Source organism: Thalassophryne amazonica, chromosome 11 (assembly GCF_902500255.1).
Source record: "Thalassophryne amazonica chromosome 11, fThaAma1.1, whole genome shotgun sequence".
NCBI classification, from domain to species: Eukaryota; Metazoa; Chordata; class Actinopteri; order Batrachoidiformes; family Batrachoididae; genus Thalassophryne; species Thalassophryne amazonica.
The window spans coordinates 4,453,821-4,471,662 of NC_047113.1; the positions used below are offsets into that span (position 1 = coordinate 4,453,821).

The window sequence follows — 17,842 nt, forward strand, 5'->3', positions numbered from 1 at the left end:
TACTCAGAGGGAACCCACGCAAACACAAGAGAACACGCAATGTCCACATAGAAAGGATCATCAGGCCAGCATAACGGTATACACTGCGATATAAACTTCAGTGTGAAAATTATAATGTGTTTCTGAATGGGTCCCTTAGCAAAGGTAAACTGATCAAAATAAATAAATAAAAATGACAACAAAAAATTTAAAAGATATAAAAGATATAATGTAAAACATTTATTGTGCAGATTTCAAAACTACTGCCACACTTTGCTGGAAGGTACATCTAAGATGCAAGCCTAGATTTCACGTTTTGGTGAAAGAATTAAATAAATTTATGTTCAGCAGCTGAAGTTTCATCTCTTGAACACTAGATGGCACACCCGCTCTGAATACATGAAGCACTTTCAGGACGGTCACTTCCTCATTTACAAAACTCAACACGAAACCACCAAAACATTTTATAAAAAATACTTAATTTACTCAAATTTGAAGTCAGTCTGGGTAAATTGACGTTACCTGGCTGATTTTGTCTTTCTAATCTGGTGTAAAAAAAAAAAAAAAAAAAAAACCCTTGTGTTATTTAATGTGGGGCTTTCTCAAATGTTTGATTCAGGTTGTGACGGAGCCTCCGCCTTCCCCCAGTGTGTCGGCTGAAATAAATAAACAATGGCTTTGCAAATACCAGTGACAGAACAAGCGTCTCACAAACTTACTTGAACAGCAGTGAGAGTCAGTCACCTCAGCTCAGAACAGCCCTCTCCACCGCAGCAAAGTGGTAAACACACACGGCCGCTTCACAGAGGAGTTTTCCTGGATCTAGAAACTCTGCAGCCGTTATCACGATTAGTTGGTGGAGTCCAAATCTCTACTGTCGGCCAAAATTATACCGTGTACCAGATAAACCGGCTAAACCGCACAGAGCTACTTCTAACCACAGGAGGTATAGCACTATGTACTTAATAAAAGAGAAATAAATTTTTTCAAAGAAAAATGACCAGGCATCAATTACAGAATCAATAAAGAACCAGACCGATAACCAGAATCAATAATGGCATTGATTGATAAAATCGTATAAACACCGATGCCTACTGATCACTGCAGCAAAGGCCAAATTATTGGCTTTAAACAGCACATATCATCACGTTATGTGGCTACCACGTTCTCAGCCAGTAGTGGTAGAATTTTATTTATTCATTTTTTTGTCGCCTTCTCAGTGAAAACTACGACGGCATTTTAGGGCCACATAGAATTAGGTTTTTTTAGACTTCGAGAATAAAGTCGTAATTTTACGAGAATAAAGTCATAATATAATATTGCGACTTTATTCTCGTAATATTGCAACTTTATTCTCGTAATATTATGACTTTATTCTCGAAGTACAAAAAAAAAAAAAAAAATTCAATGTGGCCCTAAAACTCTGTCGTAGAAAACAATGCAACATCACAAGGTTTAAATACACAACCTAGAAACAAAACCCATGGAGATGTTGACCTTACAGAAACAACAGTAACAAGACAATGCACATGACAGAAGGAAATTTTTCAAAGGCAGGTTATATTTTGCCAGATACGGCAAATACGCACCTAGCGATATTTGACTGAATCTCCTCGCTGATTGGCTAGTTCAAATGAAATCATCGTGGAGTTTATTTCAACATGGCGTCACCCTTGGTAAAGTTGAACTGGACGATATTTCGCTGTACGCGGCACTGGCAAAATGGCGGGTTGTGCTGTTTTGCCGGCTGTTTAAATTTATTCACGACGGAATGGAACGCGATCGGAGTTTAAGATCTCCTTATTTCACATTCATGATAGCAGCTTGATATTGGTGATTTTCATTATTGAAAATTTGCATATTTTACCATTAACTATTTTCAGGGGTGGACTGATTGAAGGTTTTGCAGACATGACACTGACAGAAAAACAGAATAAACACACGTGTCGATGTGGACTTCTGTATTTTTGTTTTTATTGTCTTGAATCTGCATATTTTGTTTATCATTCGCGCCCTACACAGAAAATTACCAAGACTGCAAAAATTATTTCCATCGTGCCCCAAATTATTTCCATCGCATGGCGAAAAGTGTCGGAAATAATTTCAGGCACGGTGGAAATAATTTTCGCCACACGGTGGAAATAATTTTGGGCATGGCTATGCCACGTTTTTGAGCTGCTTTTAGCATCCGAGAATCCCTCCGGCAGTAGGTGATTTTCTGTACAGATTCAAACAACTTCATGGCAGCCAAAATGGCATTTAAAGATGAAAAATTAGCACCAACACTCAATGCTGAAGATGCCACCGTGCTGATGCCCTCTACGATGACGTCATTTGAACTAGCCAATCAGTGAGGCGAGCCGGTCAAATATCGCTACGTGCGCGTTTGCCGTATCCGGCAAAATATACACTTCGTTTTTCAAATGGGGCAAATGATGCCATTTTTCAAATGGTGTGGGCCATAGTCTTCTGGGTAAACAGTGCGTTCGGCCCTCGAGCCACCAGATTGAGATCACTTTCCTTTCTACGCCAGGAAATGACTGAAAAAGACCGAAAAAGCTCTCAGCGAAAGAAAATGAGCCCACAGTCTGAGTGAAAGAAGATACTCTGCCAGTGAGTGAAGTCACACAGCAAACATTGCCAACATTACGGTAGTCACCTCTCGAAGACATTAATGGTGCTTTAGCAAGAAAACGCTATATTACTTAAAAAAAAAAAAGTGACAAGACACATACCAAAAAGTTCCGGTCATGTAGAGTTCGGATGCTAGCTGTGACCCAGTTAGCTCGTTACCATAAGTCAGCTACCGAGGCTGTCAGGACTCACCCTGAAAAACTCTTCTGAAGGAAAATAAATAAATAAAAAAGAGCTGGATATAAACTTTCTGTTCACATTCTCACCTTACTTTAAAATGTCTGTAACGTTATCCGGTGTTTCTCTAATGTGTGCCAAGTGCAGCTCCAGGTCGTCCACAGGAAGTCATCACAGCTGAACAGGTTCCCTGTGAGGCTCTGTGGACTCGAACGTGCTAACTTTAAAACGAGCTGCTGGGTTTGACGAGTCTGACAACTTCATTTCCCGGTTCTCTTCTGAAAACCCGGCGGGGAAACTGGCTGTTTTGGTGTGTAAAATGAGTGACAGGATTTGTAACCAATCACGTCGACGAAACGCGACCATGTGGAAACGCCTACAAAAAAAAAAAAAAAAAAAAAGCTGCAGGTGCGCTTGTTTCATATGTCGGCTTTGTGTGATGACACCGGACAGATTGCCTTACAGGCGCTCCTACCGGACTGCCTGGTGATTATATACTCAAGTGCATCCTTGCTGTATAAGATGTAAAGGTGATTTAAAAAGTAAAAGTTCTTTGGTCCTGAATCAGTCTTGTTTCTTCATATCGGATTCGATCTTCTTTTCGTTTCGAAACTGCCTTAATTTTTCATGGCACAGACTGAACCATGTGCTGGATACTTCCTCAGAGATTGTGGTCCACAAGCCCTTATGACACATGTGACGTCATGTTTTGGCATTACGTCACCAAAGGCAGGATGGAGGCACGTTTCCTTGTCGTTTGGCTTTGTTGATGTCCTTATTGCAACACCATGCGTTATCATACAGTCTTCTAATAAATTTTTGTTTTAATTCAGAGAGCTCAATCCTCTACATACGCTTGGCTGTAACTTCAATAAATCTTCTTTCGACTACCTTTAGGGGTCACAACAGCAGATAAGTTGTCTCCATCTCACCCTGTCCTCTGTATCTTCCTCTGTCACACCAACCACCTGCATGTCGTCTCTCAGCACATCCATAATCCTCCTCTTTGGTCTCCCTCTTCTCCTCCTGCCTGGTGGCTCCATCCTCAGCATCCTTCTCCCTATATACCCTGGGTCCCTCCTCTGCACATGTCCAAACCATCTCAATCTCGCCTCCCTGACTTTGTCTCACACCGTCCCACCTGAGCTGTCCCTCTGATATGTTCATTCCTAATCCTGTCCAATATCATCACTCCCAAAGAAATTCACAACATCTTCTGCTCTGCCAACTCCAGCTCTGCTTTCTGTCTTTTTGTTTTTATGGGTGGAATGACAGCAAACCTGAATTGTCTATAAATATGTGGACAGTGTAAAATGTGCTTTTGTGGTAAATGTGTTGTAAATCTATTTGAAGTTGCCAGTTCTCAAAAATCGAGAGACCATGCAAGAAGAAGACTAGTGAGGGAATCCATCAAGACGACCTAACAACTCTAAAGAAGTTCATAGGCTTGGTTGTCACAGAATTTTTTGAAACTTAATGAGGGCAAGACAGAGGTTATGTTGTTTGGAAGTACCCTCGTTGACTTGGGACCTCTTAAGGATTTTGTACGTCCCAAGGTCACCAGCCTTGGCGTCACGATAGACAGCGATTTTAAATTTGATAAACAAATCAATGGTGTTTTGAAATCGTGCTTTTATCATCTTCGTCTTTTATCAAAGGTAAAACCGTTTTTATCTTACAACCTTTTTGAACAAGTTGTGCACTCTTTTATTTCAAGTCGTCTGGACTACTGTAACGCACTTTATTTCGGCATTAGCCAATGGGCTCTTTCCCGTTTGCAGTTAGTCCAGAACGCTGCAGTGCGACTTTTAACAGGAGCCTGGAAGCATGATCACATAACCCCAGTTCTTGCATCTTTGCACTGGCTTCCTATTAATTTTAGAATTGATTTTAAGATTTTATTGTTTGTTTTTAAAGCTTTGAATGGAATGGCCCCTCAATACATCACTGACCTCCTACAAATTTACTCTCCGGCATGTGCTCTGAGGTCTGAGGGCCATTTCCAGCTCGTGGTACCCAAGACGAGACTTAAAACCAGGGGGGACAGGGCTTTCTCTGTGGCTGGCCCCAGACTTTGGAACGCTCTGCCCCTCCATGTCCGAACAGCCCCCACAGTGGAGTGTTTTAAGTCTCGTCTGAAGACCCACTTTTATTCTCTGGTTTTTAACACTGTGTGAGTTGTGTGGTCCCCTGTTTTATTGGTTTTGTTTTTATTTTGGTAGATTTTATTGGTTTTATCTTTTGTATGCTGTATGTATGTATTTATTTATCTTGCACATTTTAGTTAATTTTATTATTTTAAATTTATGACTAATGGGGTTTTATCTATCGTGATTCTATTGTATGTGCAGCACTTTGGAACATTTTTGTTGTTAAATGTGCTATATAAATAAAGTGGATTGGATTGGATAGGCTTCTGTGGGTGTGATTGGAGAAATTGTGCCAAGTGTAACGTTTGTCTATTGCATCACAAGTTGTACAGCTTCTTAAAAAGCAGATTTGAATTTTCGGCTAGTTTGTCAGAAGGCACATGAGAGGCTCGAGCACTGATTTGTTTTCTTCTATGTAATGCTTCTCTTCTTGTGACAGGTTTGGGCTACACCCACAGCCCCTTCAGTTAAAACATATATTTCAGGTTTATCAACCTATACAGTCTGTTGTTTGTTTAAAAATATCAAAACACAAATAAAAATCCTGTTTCAAAGATAAAAATCAGTGATTGCAACTCCATGAGGTACAGTGGGGAAAAGAAATATTTGATCCCCTAGAAAAACAGAGCTTAACAATAGGTACAGAATCATTTGTCTGCCATTACAGAGGTCACACGTTTCCTGTAGTTCTTGACCAAGTTTTCACACACTGCAGCAGGGATTTTGGTCCACTCCTCCACACAGATCTTCTCCAAATCTTTCAGGTTTGGAGTTTCAGCTCCCTCCAAAGATTTTCTATTGAGTTCAGGTCTGGAGACTGGCCAGGCCACTCCAGGACCTTGAAATGCTTCTTACGGAGCCCCTCCTTAGTTGCCCTGGCTGTGTGTTTGGGGTCATTGTCATGCTGGAAGACCCAGCCATGACCCATCTTCAATGCTCTTACTGAAGGAAGGAGGTTGTTTGCCAAAATCTCACAATACATGACCCCATCCATCCTCCCTTCAATACGGTGCAGTCGTCCTGTCCCCTTTGCAGAAGAGCACCCCCAGAGTATGATGTTTCCACCCCCATGCTTCACAGTTGGGACGATGTTCTTGGGGTTGTCCTTATCCTCTAAACATGGTAAGTGGAGTTGATTCCAAAAAGCTCTATTCTGGTCTCATCTGACCACATGACCTTCTCCCATGCCTCCTCTGGATCATCCAGATGGTCACTGGTGAACTTCAAACGGGCCTGGACATGTGCTGGCTTGAGCAGGGGGCCCTTGCTGCCCTGCAGGATTTTAAACCATGACAGCATCATGTGTTACTAATGTAATCTTTGTGACTGTGGTCCCAGCTCTCTTCAGGTCATTGACCAGGTCCTCCTGTGTAGTTCTGAGCTTTCTCAGAATCATCCTTACCCCACAAAGTGAGATCTTGCATGGAATCCCAGACCAAGGGAGATTGACAGTCATCTTGTGTTTCTTCCACTTTCTAATAAATAATCATAACAGTTGTTGTCTTCTACCAAGCTGCTTGCCTGTTGTCCTGTAGTCCATCCCAGCCTTGTGCAGGTCTACAGTTTTGTCCCTGGTGTCCTTAGACAGCTCTTTGGTCTTGGCTATGGTGGACAGGTTGGAGTGTGATTGATTGAGTGAACAGGTGTCTTTTATACAGGTAACAAGTTCAAACAGGTGCAATTAATACAGGTAAAGAGTGCAGAATAAGAGGGCTTCTTAAAGAAAAATTAACAGGTCTGTGAGAAACAGAATTCTTGCTGGTTGGTAGGTGTTCAAATACTTGTTTTATGCAATAAAATGTAAATTCATTATTTAAAAATCATACAATGTGATTTTCTGGATTTTCTTTTTTTTTTTTTTTGATTCTGTCTGTCACAGTTGAAGTGTACCTACGATAAAAATTACAGACCTCAACATTCTTTGCAGGTGGGAAAACCTGCAAAACTGACAGGGGGTCAAATACTTATTTTCCCCACTGTATTTTTTTTTTTAAGACATTACATCTTGCTTGAAATTTGTAATGTGCAATTTCAGGGACATAAAATAAAATTTCCATTGAATTTTAAAAAAGATTATTAAAGGAGGTGATGGTCTAGTGGTTAAGTGTTGGGCTTGAGAGCAGAGGATCCTTGGTTCAAATCCCAGCCTGACCAGAAAATCACTAAGGGCCCTTGAGAAATCCCGGGTTTCTCCCGGTGTGTAGTGAGCACCTTGCATGGCAGCACCTGGACATCAGTGTGTGTGTGTGTCTGTGTGAATAGGTGAATGTGAGGCATAATTGTAAAGCACTTTGAGCATCTGATGCAGATGGAAAAGCGCTATATAAATGCAGTCTATTTACCATTATCAGACATGAGTGGAAACAGTTGTAGTGTGTAAAAATGTACTCTTACATTCACATTTAACAGAAATAGTGCAAAATTGACAAAACTGTGTGCTAGGTACGCGTAGTTGTCATCTACTTCTGTTTTTAGGTGTGCACTGTTAGAGCCATAATAGCAAGAAAAAAACTGAAATATGAACAAAAACATATTTGTTTTGTTTTTGGGACTCATTATGTTCAAAATATTGAAAACCTTACAAACACCTTTCAAATATGAAGCTCAAAAATGTCTTACAAAAGCAATGGTTCCTGAGGAATGTGAGGGTGTTTGGCTGAGAATGACATCTGATTTTTATAAAATAAGTGATGAACTGTTCATAGTTGAGGCGTGTTTAATTTGGCTTGGGAAAAAAATATTCCAAAATAGTGCTTCCTTATATAGTGCCCTCCAAAAGTATTGGGCCCCTTGGTAGTTCACACATTTTAATTTGTTTATGCCATTTCAAATACAGAAAGTAAATCAGGCTTCTCAATACAAAAAAATTCTAAAATGATCTTCCTTAAACTCAAACACAAAGAAAATCTGTACAATTTGATGTAAATTAATAAAAAATACAAAAGCCAAGATGATGGGTTGCATAAGTAATCAGCCCCTTTGGTATAATACTATACTATAATATAAGTCAGGGGATGGATACATGAACATTTCCAAGTCACTGAATATGTCTTGAACTTTATTTATATCAATGAAGAAATACAAACATTATATATGGGGTTAAAATTGTCTCATTAATATTTGTAAATGCACTCAGGGTGATCTACAAATAATCATTGATTTGCAAATGTGTTCAGATATCCACAAATGCAAATTTCTTATTTGTAACTTGGTCTTTGCAAATAATGTTGTATTTGCAAATATAAAACTTAATTTGTAAAAAAAAAAAATTACATTTGTAAAACTGGAAATTGTATTTGTGAATTGGGTTTCAGCATTTGTGGATCACCAATTACACGCATTCATCGCTTTCCTCTGTGACGTCATTTTGAGATATTCTTTTCGCGAAATCCACACAGATCCACAAACAAATGCCTGCTGATGAAACTATATGCTCCCGGATGAGAGAAGACCGACATTTCAGAATAAATCATTTCACATTACCGTAATGGAGGCATCTGATGGATGGGTATGCATGTGGTGATATTGTCTGCAAGGTCAATTATTTTTTTAAATTATGATATGTCCGTGGATTTCATCATGGGGGGGTGTTAGTGTTGTACTCTTTACGCAGTGGTTCAAATAAGCGTATTAAACAGCACTGCGCCTGTGCATGCTCCGGTGACACAGACATGCTGCAAAATTCTTCTTTTAAAACCTTGAAAGTTCTAAAAGTTTGCGACGTCCACATGCTACATTTAGCTAAGCTTCGCACAGGAACCACAGTGTCACCGCAGCAACCAACCAGTCCCACTTTACGACAACTGTCGCAACAGCCAGGCTTTGAGTGGCATTTATTAACAGATCAGTGTCCGCAGACTTAGAAAACTTGCATGATGTCGCAAAAAAAGAACGCTTTGCGATAAGCATTTTAAAAACTCAGTAACGATCACGATTAAAGAGTACAACACTACCCCCCCCCCCCCCCCCCCCCCATGATGAAATCCACGGACATATCATAATTTTAAAAAATAACTGACCTGGCAGACAATATCACCACATGCATACCCATCCAATGTGAAATGATTTATTCTGAAATGTCGGTCTTCTCTCATCCGGGAGCATATAGTTTCAGTTTGCCACATCAATGAATGGAACCACACTGCCATCTAGTGGATATTCAGTGTGCGTGAGTGTGTGTTTGCAAAACAGGCATTTGTTTGTGGATCTGTGTGGATTTCGCGAAAAGAATGTCTCAAAATTACGTCACAGAGGAAAGCGATGAATGCGTGTAATTGGTGATCCACAAATGCTGAAACTCAATTTACAAATACAATTTCCAGTTTTACAAATGTAATTTTTTTTTTTTTTTTTTTTTACAAATTAAGTTTTATATTTGCAAATACATTATTTGCAAAGACCAATTTACAAGTTACAAATATGAAATTTGCATTTGTGGATATCTGAACACATTTGCAAATCAATGATTATTTGTAGATCAATTTTAACCCCATATGTGTAGGGTTATTTTAATTTTGCATATAATATTTTTGTTTTCTACAATACATCTCATTCCTAAACGTTTTCACATTAGAAGCATGTTACACCAACAAGCTCGACATGAATCCTGCACCATGTATCAGCAACGTGGAGAGGTGTGAGACCATCAGAAGTGCCACAGTAGCACACCAGTTATGACAAATTCAATCCCAAACTGGTAAAAAAGACAAGACAAAAAAAAAAAAAAAACAATAATTTATACTCCATAAAATATGGTAAGTAAACTGTGACCAGGTTGTCTGTCTTTAGAAATACAAAATTTCCTTTAGAGAATGAAATAACATCATTTTTAGGTGGATTCCTTCACTTTCTAATAAAGCGGGGTTATATTTAATCATGTTTTTACAAGTTTTTTAAACTGAGTAATTATAAGAAACTCCTTGGTTTGTCGAGGACCAGGCAGTACACCTCTAAACAAAAATTAGTTTCTCTCTCTCTCTCTCTCTCACTCACTCACTCACTCACTCACTCACACCCACACACATATAAAATAAAAAATATAACACAATGCTAAAATATCAAAAGAATGTGACCTTTGTGTTGTGAAAGTGTAGGAACACAGACCCACAACAGGGGCGCAAATGAACGGACAATGAAGGAAGTCAAATAACAACACTTTACTGTTGTGAAAAAGCACAACCAAACACGGCGAATGTGAAATTTAACAGTCAGTCAATTACAAGGGTGACGTGTGGGCAGGCTCGAAGATAAGAGACGTCTGTCCAAAGCAGAACCAGAACCACACGATTTCCTCCGCCACCGAACCCCGGGAATACTGGAGCCGCCAAGTCCCGAACACCCAGGTGGCCACTGCCTCCGCTTGTCTGATCTGGTACTGCTGGCGAGGAACAAAAACAGTTAGATGTGGGTGCGTGTGCACCCAGCAACACGTATGGTGGGAATGCCACCTCCACCTCTCGTAGAAAAAAGAAACAGAATATCTGCTGTCCAACACACACAAGCAATAGATATTCCTGTCAGAGAATCAACACAGTCAGCTGAGATCGTTACCTCCTTGGTAGAGCGATATCTCGGCAGAGAAGTGGAGATGACGTCTTGCAGATATACCGCTGCGGATCAGATGATTGGTAACAGCTGTCGTGGGTGACAGCTGTCACCCCGGCTGCTCCTGTGAGATGGCAGCGCCCTCTGGTGCCTGGAGCCCGCACTCCAGGCAGGGTGCCCTCTGGTGGTGGTGGGCCAGCAGTACCTCCTCTTCAGCGGCCCACACAACAGGACCCCCCCCTCAATGGGCGCCTCCTGGCGCCCGACCAGGCTTGTCCAGGTGGCGGCAGTAGAAATCGGCCAGGAGGGCCGTTTCCAGGATGAAGCTCCTCTTCACCCAGGAGCGTTCTTCGGGGCCGTACCCCTCCCAGTCCACCAAATACTGGAAGCCCCGGCCCATCCTTCGGACATCCAAAAGCCGGCGCACAGTCCAAGCCGGCTCGCCATCGATGATCCGGGCAGGAGGTGGTGCCGGACCCAGAGTACAGAGGGGTGAAGTGTGATGTGGCTTAAGTCGGGACACATGGAAAACAGGATGGATCCGCAGTGAGGCCGGAAGCTGAAGCCTCACTGCGGCTGGACTGATGACCTTGAGGATCCTAAACGGACCGATATACCGATCCTGCAATTTAGGGGAGACCACTTGGAGGGGAATGTCCTTAGTTGACAACCACACTTCCTGCCCTGGCCGATACGTAGGGGCCGGGGTCCGCCGACGGTCTGCATGGGCCTTCGTCCTCATCCGGGCCCTCAGCAAAGCAGAACGGGCGGCACTCCACACCCGACGGCACTTCCGCAGGTGGGCCTGGACCGAGGGCACACCGACCTCTCCCTCAACCACCGGAAACAAAGGAGGCTGGTACCCCAGACACACCTCGAAAGGGGAATGGCCGGTGGCTGACGACACCTGGCTGTTATGGGCGTACTCGATCCAGGCCAAATGAGTACTCCAGGCCGCCGGGTGCGCGGCCGTCACGCAACGCAGGGCCTGTTCCACCTCCTGATTGGCCCGTTCTGCTTGCCCGTTGGTCTGGGGATGATACCCAGATGAGAGACTCACCGTGGCCCCCAGTTCCCGGCAGAAGCTCCTCCAGACTTGCGAGGAGAACTGGGGACCGCGATCGGAGACAATGTCTGTTGGAATCCCATGCAGCCGGACGACGTGGTGGACCAGGAGGTCCGCTGTCTCCTGGGCCGTCGGGAGCTTCGGGAGGATGGTGGTGTTGCCCTGGGACGGCGGGAGGCCCGTGACAAAATCCAGGCCGATGTAGGACCAGGGGCGATGAGGCACGGGCAGCGGCTGGAGCAGTCCCGAAGCCCTGCGATGATCAGCCTTGCCCCTGGCGCAGGTGGTGCAGGCCTGGATATAATCCCGGACGTCGGCCTCTAGGGACGCCCACCAGAAGCGCTGCCGGACAACTGCCACAGTTCTTCGCACCCCTGGATGACAGGAGAGCTTGGAGCCGTGACAGAAGTCCAGGACTGCAGCCCTAGCCTCTGGTGGGACGTAGAGTCTGTTCTTCAGCCCAGTTCTGGGGTCCGGGCTTCGTGCCAGGGCCTCCCGGACGGTTCTCTCTACGTCCCAGGTGAGGGTGGCCACGATAGTGGACTCCGGGATGATGGGTTCCGGTGGATCCGACAACTCCGCTTTGACTTCATCTTCATGTACCCGGGACAAGGCATCCGATCTCTGGTTTTTGGTCCCGGGACGGTAGGTGATCCGGAAGTCAAAACGGCCGAAGAACAGTGACCAGCGGGCTTGCCTGGGGTTCAGCCGCTTGGCGGTCCTAATATACTCCAGGTTCCGGTGGTCAGTGAAAACCGTGAATGGCACAGACGTTCCCTCCAACAGATGTCTCCACTCTTCAAGAGCCTCTTTCACCGCAAGGAGTTCTCGATTGCCAACGTCATAGTTCCGTTCGGCCGGGGTCAACCTGCAGGAAAAATAGGCACACGGGTGAAGGACCTTATCGGTCTTCCCGCTCTGGGAAAGCACAGCTCCTATCCCTGAGTCCGAGGCGTCCACTTCAACCACTAACTGGCGACTAGGATCGGGCTGCACCAGAACGGGTGCAGACGAGAAGCGCCGTTTCAACTCCTTGAACGCGGCATCGCAACAATCCGACCAGGTGAAGGGGACTTTTGGTGAGGTCAGGGCTGTCAGGGGGCTAACTACCTGACTGTAGCCCTTAATGAACCTCCTGTAGAAATTAGCAAAGCCGAGGAACTGTTGCAGCTTCCCACGGCTGGTGGGTTGGGGCCAGTCTCTCACTGCCGCGACCTTGGCCGGATCAGGAGCGACGGAGTTAGGGGAGATGATAAACCCCAGGAAGGACAAAGAAGTGCGGTGGAACTCACACTTATCGCCCTTCACAAACAGCCGGTTCTCCAACAACCGCTGCAGGACCTGACGTACATGCCGGACATGAGTCTCAGGATCCGGAGAAAAGATGAGTATATCGTCCAGATATACGAAGACGAATCGGTGCAGGAAATCCCGCAAGACATCATTAACCAATGCTTGGAACGTCGCGGGGGTGTTTGTAAGACCGAACGGCATGACCAGGTACTCAAAATGACCTAAGGGGGTGTTAAATGCCGTCTTCCACTCGTCTCCCTTCCGGATCCGAACCAGGTGATACGCATTTCTAAGATCTAGTTTAGTGAACATTTGGGCTCCATGCAGGGGCGTGAATACTGAATCCAACAAGGGCAATGGGTATCGGTTACGAACCGTGATTTCGTTCAGCCCCCTGTAATCAATGCATGGACGTAGTCCGCCATCCTTTTTCCCCACAAAAAAGAAACCTGCACCCATCGGGGAGGTGGAATTCCGGATCAACCCGGCAGCTAGAGAGTCCCGGATGTAGGTCTCCATTGATTCGCACTCAGGTCGTGAGAGGTTGTACAGCCTGCTGGACGGGAACTCAACGCCTGGAACCAAATCAATGGCACAATCGTACGGGCGGTGCGGGGGAAGGGTGAGCGCCAGATCCTTGCTGAACACGTCCACAAGGTCATGGTACTCCACCGGCACTGTCCCGAGATTGGGCGGGACTCTGACCTCCTCCTTAGCCTGGGAACCGGGAGGAACCGAGGAACCTAAACATACACGATGGCAGGTCTCGCTCCACTGAACCACTACCCCGGACGGCCAATCGATCCGGGGATTGTGTTTTAACATCCAGGGGAACCCTAGAATCACGCGGGAGGTGGCAGGAGTCACAAAAAACTCGATCTCCTCCCGGTGGTTCCCTGACACCACCAGAGTTACTGGAGGTGTCTTATGTGTGATTAAAGGGAGTAGGGAGCCATCTAGTGCCCGTACTTGCACAGGTGAAGTAAGTGCCACCAGAGGGAGCCCTGCCTCCCTGGCCCATTTGCTGTCTAGCAAATTCCCTTCTGAGCCCGTGTCCACCAGTGCTGGGGCCTGAAGGGTTAAATCCTCATAAAGGATTGTAACTGGGAGTCGTGTGGCAATATGGGTGTGTCCCACGTGAATGTCTTGGCCCACCCCTAGCCCAGTTTCTAGGGGCGGGCGTTGGTTGTTTAACCGCTCGGGGCAGTCCCTCACTTGATGCTCTATCGAGCCACAAACAAAGCACGCTCCGCGGACCAGCCTCCTCTGTCTATCCGGTGGTTTAAATGTGGCCCTGCTCGTGTCCATAGCTTCATCAGCAGGGGGAGCTGTAACCACACGGAGCGCAGAGGCCGTGGAGCGTGGGGAGGGCGGAGTTCGGTTGGAACCGGAAGGGAGAGGGACGGCGCGTGCCCGGCCACGCCCTTCGTCTCGTTCCCGACGGCGTTCTTCTAACCGATTGTCTAATCGTATAACCAGATCAATAAGCCCGTCTAAATCCCGCGGTTCGTCCTTAGCCACCAGGAGCTCCTTCAGGACCAACGACAGTCCGTTTACGAAGGCGGCACGAAGGGCAGTGCTATCCCATCCGGACCTCGCCACCACGATGCGGAAGTCGACTGCATAAGCAGCTGCGCTCCGGCGCCCCTGTCTCATTGACAGCAGCACGGCTGAAGCGGTCTCTCCTCTATTTGGGTGATCGAACACTGTTCTGAACTCCCTCACAAACCCATCATATGTCTGAAGGAGCCGTGAATTTTGCTCCCAGAGCGCTGTAGCCCAAGCGCGTGCCTTACCGCGAAGCAGATTAATCACATAAGCTACCTTACTAGCATCAGTCGCGTACATGACGGGACGTTGTGCGAAGACGAGCGAACACTGCATAAGAAAGTCCGCGCACGTCTCCACACAACCCCCGTATGGCTCTGGAGGGCTTATGTATGCTTCAGGGGAAGGTGGGAGGGGTCGTTGAACGACCTGTGGAATGTCAACGTTGCGCACAGGATCGACAGGAGGGACAGCCGCAGCAGCGCCCCGAGGGCGCGCTTCCACCTGAGCGGCGAGAGCCTCCACCCTGCGGTTAAGGAGGACGTTCTGCTCGGTCATTAGATCCAACCGAGCCGTAAAGGCGGTGAGGATTCGCTGCAACTCACCGATCATTCCTCCTGCAGACGCCTGTGCGCCCGGTTCTTCCATTGGCCGTTCAACAGCCGGTTGACGCCCCTCGGGGTCCATGACGCTGGCCGAGATATCCTGTTGTGAAAGTGTAGGAACACGGACCCACAACAGGGGCGCAAATGAACGGACAATGAAGGAAGTCAAATAACAACACTTTACTGTTGTGAAAAAGCACAACCAAACACGGCGAATGTGAAATTTAACAGTCAGTCAATTACAAGGGTGACGTGTGGGCAGGCTCGAAGATAAGAGACGTCCGTCCAAAGCAGAACCGGAACCACACGATTTCCTCCGCCACCGAACCCCGGGAATACTGGAGCCGCCAAGTCCCGAACACCCAGGTGGCCACTGCCTCCGCTTGTCGGATCTGGTACTGCTGGCGAGGAACAAAAACAGTTAGATGTGGGTGCGTGTGCACCCAGCAACACGTATGGTGGGAATGCCACCTCCACCTCTCGTAGAAAAAAGAAACAGAATATCTGCTGTCCAACACACACAAGCAATAGATATTCCTGTCAGAGAATCAACACAGTCAGCTGAGATCGTTACCTCCTTGGTAGAGCGATATCTCGGCAGAGAAGTGGAGATGACGTCTTGCAGATATACCGCTGTGGATCAGATGATTGGTAACAGCTGTCGTGGGTGACAGCTGTCACCCCGGCTGCTCCTGTGAGATGGCAGCGCCCTCTGGTGCCTGGAGCCCGCACTCCAGGCAGGGTGCCCTCTGGTGGTGGTGGGCCAGCAGTACCTCCTCTTCAGCGGCCCACACAACACTTTGGACACCTTAAAGTAGGTCAAGGTTAGCCATCTTTGAACGTGTCCAAGGTCTGTGTCACAAGAATGTTACCAGCGAATTTGAAGCCCCTGGTGGTTATAGGACTGGATGTATGCTGAGCACAGACAGATGGACGGACAGACAGACGCAAAGTCTTTGCAAAACCCAACGGCCATATTTTGACCTTGGGTAATAAAATAATTGTTTTGTTTTTTGTTTGTACAAAAATCCTCATATTTAGTTTTATTGCAAAAGGAATGTTTGGAAATCTATATTATAATATCCAAGTGGCCTCTGTGCGTGTGTGTATGTGCGTGCGTATGTATGGCTTCGATCATGGAGAAACCAGGGAGAGCTGACATTTGCCGTTTGGCATGCTAATATATTTTGGGTCAAGGATGAATGCTGCAAAAATGGAAAGTTGATAGGACACATATTTTGTAGAAATTAGCCATTTTAGCTAACCAGTAAAGAATGGACATTGTGCTGCAATGCACCATGGGAGTTTGGGTTTTGAATGTTGTTATTGTGGTTCCTGGTAGATTAACAGTGTTGACTTATTGTGTTTTTGTAGTTCAGTTGGTTTAGTCAGTTTAGTATCATGTTGATCGTACCATGAGGGAAATGTGTATTGCGTTTCGTGTCTTCCACCAGTGTCTCTGTTTCTGTATGTCTAAAAATAGAAGCACCTGCTTGTGGCAGAAAGCGGAAAAGACAAAAAGCTCTGCGTGCGTATAACTTTGATACCAGACAAACTGGAGAGAGCTGACATTTGCTGTTTGCTGCATGCTTATGTATTTTGGGTCAAGGATGAATGCCAAAACAGAGCACTGATAGGACTAATATTTTTGGAGAAGCTACAGATAATAGCTAACAACACTGAACAATGGATGTTGCTAATTACATTCTGGACTCACACCCCATTCCAGCAGGGGGCGGTAAATCATCTTTATATTACAACCCCAATTCAAATGAAGTTGGGACGTTGTGTAAAATGTAAATTAAAAACAGAATACAATGATTTTCAAATCCTCTTCAACCTATATTCAATTGAATACACCACAAAGACAAGATATTTAATGTTCAAAATGATAAACTTTATTGTTTTGTGCAAATATTTGCTCATTTTGAAATGGATGCCTGCAACACGTTTCAAAAAAGTGTGGAGCCTGATACATGTGGAGCAGAGACGCTGGATGCCGTGCTGGTCGTGTAACACCTTCAGGGAAAAAAGCATTTACGGCATGTATTTAATTAAAAGTTAAAAAATCTTTCTGTCTAACATCTTTCTGTGTAAATATGTCATGTTACAACGTGGAGACCTGCGGCTTATAGACAAGTGCAGCCTATTTATGTACATTTTTTTTTTATTTTTTAAATTGGTGGGGGCAGCATATATTCAGGTGCACTCTGTAGTCCAGAAATTATGGTACATCAATGACACAAGAAAGTGAAAACACTTATTTCCATTGTGGTGCATTTAAAAATCAAATGACAAAATAGAAGTAATAATAAAATTAAATAATAATAACTGACAATAATTATGATAATTGTTGTGTGTCGTCCTGGTACCTGCTCCTCTACTCTCTCTCTTACGGTGGCCCTGAAGTGCAAAACAAGAGCAAATCGCACAGCACAACAACAAATCGTACAGCACAACAACAAATCATACAGCACAACAACAAATCGCACAGCACAACAGCAAATCGCACAGCACAACAACAAATCGTACAGCACAACAACAAATCGCACAGCACAACAGCAAATCGTACAGCACAACAACAAATCGCACAGCACAACAACAAATCGCACAGCACAACAGCAAATCGTACAGCACAACAACAAATCGCACAGCACAACAACAAATCATACAGCACAACAGTAAATCGCACAGCACAACAACAAATCGCACAGCACAACAACAAATCGCACAGCACAACAACAAATCGCACAGCACAACAACAAATCGCACAGCACAACAGTAAATCGTACAGCACAACAACAAATCGTACAGCACAACAACAAATCGCACAGCACAACAACAAA

General features: G+C 45.1%; 1 protein-coding gene across 3 annotated transcripts in view; it reads right to left on the minus strand.

Moving 5' to 3' along the window:
- cab39l1 (calcium binding protein 39, like 1) overlaps nt 1-17,842 on the minus strand; it is a 115,857-nt gene that overhangs the window by 42,773 nt on the left and 55,242 nt on the right. Inside the window, exon 1 of one of the 3 annotated variants that reach the window (XM_034181335.1) lies at nt 2,885-3,055. The exons of 1 other annotated variant lie outside the window; for it this stretch is intronic. The gene's annotated coding sequence lies outside the window, so the exon portion shown is untranslated. Of the gene's footprint in view, nt 1-2,879; nt 3,056-17,842 lie in introns of those variants that run through there. One more of the 3 variants, XM_034181334.1, reaches the window with a different exon arrangement.